General features: G+C 44.0%; 1 long non-coding RNA gene across 1 annotated transcript; it reads left to right on the top strand.

Moving 5' to 3' along the window:
• The first annotated feature begins 330 nt into the window (after positions 1–330).
• LOC106559789 lies at positions 331–2,543 on the top strand. Its single transcript, XR_005369997.1, has 3 exons — positions 331–1,062; positions 1,560–1,715; positions 2,118–2,543. It is a non-coding gene; the product is annotated as an uncharacterized LOC106559789 (long non-coding RNA).
• The last annotated feature ends 1,732 nt before the right edge of the window (positions 2,544–4,275 follow it).

Below are 4,275 nucleotides of genomic sequence, written 5' to 3'. Positions count from 1 at the left end.
AAAAATTCATGTCACCATTATCTTCTTGATTGACTTCTAATACATAAAAATTATGAGTTAAAACCTATAAAATATATGTTTCATAATTATTTGTCAATTTTATTTTATTTTATTTTATTTTATTTTTTTTTTTTTTATATTTGTCAATTTTAATCTGTTTTGTACATCCGTGCATCCAAATGCTTGACATCCATGTCAAAATGATTTAAGCATTAAGAGGATTCATCATCTTACAAAGAAAGAAATTTCAGGGTTGGCCAAGTTGATGGCTCAACGCCGTCATTGAGGACGCAGGTTCCCTCTCCTTTTCTGTTTAGCCTTCCTCAGGGTGTTGTCTTTGGACTAACTCCCCTCAAGATAGCAAGATGGTTGCCATAGTTCCAAGTATCCATGCACACACAGGAAGTATCCAGTGAGGAGAAAACATCTCTCCCTAGGAGCAAGTAATTTTTTCCAGAAGCCACTAAACAGGCCTCCCCTGGCATTTCATTGTGCAGAACTTGTTTACACCAGTTGTTGCAAAGAGAAGGCCCAGCATAATTGGCCTTTCCCGAATTGTGGAAGGGAGATGTGGACTCTGAACAAAATGTGGGCTGAGCCAGCACGAACATAGGAGAGAATAGCTCTTGGGACTCTACTAACAGTATCTGCTAGGATTTGGATTCCTTATATGAGTCATTTAATAAAACTATTTTGCTACTAAAAAATAAAAATGTTCAGAAGAAAACTTCTGGGTGTTTGAGAACTCTTCTAGGGCCAGGCCTTGGGGACTGTTTTTGCTGCCAGCCAGTTTTGCAGGGAGGGAGGCGAGAGCCCACGCCTACGCTAAACCCAGAGCTAAGCCTGCCCTTCAGCACACTTCCTCCCCTCTGCGACACTGGCTGACCTCTGCATGAAGATCGACCACTTAGAAGGTGCTTTCCCGTGTTGACCTTGTTCATCCTCAAGCTGTGATGCTGGCTAGGGACTCCAAAATCTAGTCGGCCTTCTGACCATCCTCCAACATCTGGGGGTGTCTTGAACAGAAGAGTCATTGGATCCACTGAATCAGAACCTCAGGAGGTATTTTTTTCCCCAAAGCTCTCTGGGTATTTCTGCAATTGTGGGAAACAGTGCAAGGTTTGACATGGCTGGAGAGTTGGTGTAGCTGGACAAGAGACCGCAGGTGTGGGCAGGGGGCAGGTGAAGCCAGGGCCGGGAGTCAGGGCTGGGACTTTGTCCCATGGGACACAATCAGATGAGCACCTTGCTATCGCCATCCAGGTGATGGACATTAAGCCAACACCATGGGGACAGAAAAAAGGAAAGAGCACTCAAGGGAGGCTAAGGAAACACAGTCAACGGGACTTTGTGTCTAATTAAATTGAGAGAAAGAGAGACCCGAAGTGGCTCCCAGGCATCTAGCTTGAGGGATTTTCTCTCTTAGCAGGTCCCTTTTCTCCATCGCTGGTTTTCTGGCCTAGGGAGACAGCTCTGACCAAAAGAATCCTCAACTCTTTCACCTCAGTGGAAATTTTCTTCCCTTCCTCTGCTTCCACCCCCACTTGTTCCTCTGACAGCTGAACTGCCAGCACTGCCTGTGCCCGGGGCTTCTGAATCCTCCCACACAACCCAACAACCTGCCCATTCATCCTGCAACCCGCAAGAACAGCCGGAAACCACCAGGCTTCCACCAAACTGATACGTGATAGATTTTGTCCACAGGAACAAAATGAGTAAGTCCAGCCCATCTCAGCTGGAAAGGAAATACCCATTTACACTCTCAGCAACGAGAGGGGCAGTGTGGGACTAATCTCGAAGTCAATAAAACGTTAATGTGTAAATGAAGAAAACAGTGAAAGTGTATGATGAGTATCCAGTCTAGGCCGGATCAGAAGATAATTGAAATCTCGAGCTGTGTTCTTGAATACTTGTATTTATTCTACTACACTGTATTCTAAATAAAGTAAATTCTACTGTTTTGCTGAAACACTAATGGAAACTGTGAGAGAAGAGTAGGAGGGTAAAAATGAAAATCCTTGAATTTCCTGAATGCTAGCACTTTAAGAATTTTTTAAAAACCACTCATGAAAAGCTCTGGCAAGTTTACTTTTTTGTTTTGTTTGTTTTGTTTTCAGGCAATGTTTTATGAGCACTATCTCCATCTGACCACTTCTGTTCTTCTGAGACCTCTAGGCTAACGCACCTTCTCTTCCTCGGGTCTGCATACAAAAATCCCTACACATCTCCACTCATTGCTCCATTCCTTAAAAACCTGACGTGTGGTTCAGTTGCTGACAAATCCTGGATGAACACAGGGTACCCACTTCTTTGCCACTTCAGCAAAACACATTAAAGGGAGTCATTTCGTCTATAAAAGGGTGAAGGACTCTCATGATTGCAAATCTACCATTCATTCACTGAAGAGCAGGTGGGAACAGCGTTTAAAAAGAAACAGAGGTTTGGAATAGTGAATAAAAAAAAAAAATTATGGTTTATCTGTCCAGTGGCATTTTCTTCAATGACAGCAAAAATAAACTATTATCTTGATGTATGCAAATATATGGATGAATTTTGAAATTTTTTTTTAGGTAAAAGAAACAAGACCAAGATGGATGTATTACAGCAGATGATTCCATTTTTATAACATTTTATAAAATGCGGTGCACCTGGGTGGCTCAACGGTTGAGCGTCTGCTTTCAGGTCAGGGTGTGATCCCAGGGTCCCAGGATCGAGTCCCACATCCGGCTCCTTGCCGGGAGCCTGCTTCTCTCTCTGCCTGTGTCTCTGCCTCTCTCTCTCTGTGTTTCTCATGAATCAGTAAATAAAATCTTAAAAAAAATTTTTTTTATAAAATGCAAACTAATCTGTAACGACAAAAAAGACCCTGCATTGTGGTTGTCTAGGGCCGATGGATGGTAAGGACAAAGTACAAAGGAGTACAGGGAAACCTTTGGACGTGATACATTGATGATCTCGATGGTGGTGAGCATCTCACGAGCATATGCATATGTCAAATATCATCAAATATACACATTAAATATATGTAATTTATTATGCCTCAATTCTATGTAAATAGAGCTGTAAAAAAAAAAAGAAAAGCCAGGGAGAAAAATGATTGAACCTTCCCAACTGAAATTTTTTCAATATGGGAATGCTAATCATCTTCCTCTAAGGTAATTTTTCTTTATAATTTTACAGTTATTTTTGCAGATTTATGTTTCCACGCTAACCCCGCAAGTCATGTCAGGAGGTCCTTTCTATTTACCAGACACTTGGGCCTAATGAGGCTTCTAGAGGCACAGGCTGGCGGAGATGCAAAATTCGCCTTTTCTGTTTTGCTCGGTGCCATTCTCAGCTTGTGGTGGTTTCAAGGAGCCCCACTCCCAGCTAGCTGCTCAGGCAGGCCCCGGGTTCCCCACTCGCTGCCCTTTCTCCCCCCTCCTCGTGGGCTGGAAGCTCCATCGAAGTGAGTGGCAGCTGTGTATGTGGAGAAGGTGAGCAAGAGTTCAGGTGGCGGGGAGGGGACTGGCTCCCTTGGGGAGAAGCTGCACACAGAGACCAAATGCCTTTGCTGAAGAGAAGCATGAAAGAGAAGTCTGCGCAAGGAGAGGGTGAAACTGAGGGCGCCCTGCAGAGAGAAGAGGCTGTTGCAGGCAGGTTTGGGTCCCTGAAAGGGAGGGCTTGTCGGAGGTGAGGTCCCAAAGGCCCCCTTTCCTTCACATCTTTGTCTGTCTGCCTTTTCCATTAACGGATGTCGCTGCGGCACTCGTGATAATGATGTCTCAGATCTCCAGGAGCAATCCTGCTCACTGCAGACCCAGAACTCATGCCCTCAGAGTGTGGGCTAAGGCTCATCAGCTGATCCCTAAAGTGCACTGACATCAGTGCTCAAGGAGATGAAAAATTGTAGCCAGAATTATTTTTCCCAATAGCCATGACTCCAGTGTCATTGTATGTATTGAGAATATTTGCAATAATTCATGGAGTGGCTATTCAATAGCACTGCACCAAGCACTTGTACATAATATCTATTCAAATCAGTCAATAAGCCTGCAAGGGAGTTATTGTGATCCACATTCTAGAGATGAGAACACTGGAGCTCAAAGTCACAGTGACTTCCCGAAGACCATGTGCTTATGAAGTAGAGCTGCTAGGACTTGAGTCAAGGTGTGCCTAGCTCTAAAGCCAGCTCCTTTGCTTCCCTACCCACCCATTCCCCAAACCATGTTTTGTTGGACACAATCTGCTCCCTCACACCTCTTCTTTCTGTGTCCTACTCTGAGTTTTGTATGC

The sequence above is a fragment of the Canis lupus genome, chromosome 15, assembly GCF_011100685.1.
Source record: "Canis lupus familiaris isolate Mischka breed German Shepherd chromosome 15, alternate assembly UU_Cfam_GSD_1.0, whole genome shotgun sequence".
Lineage (NCBI taxonomy): Eukaryota > Metazoa > Chordata > Mammalia > Carnivora > Canidae > Canis > Canis lupus.
This window is presented reverse-complemented; position numbering and strand designations above follow the sequence as displayed.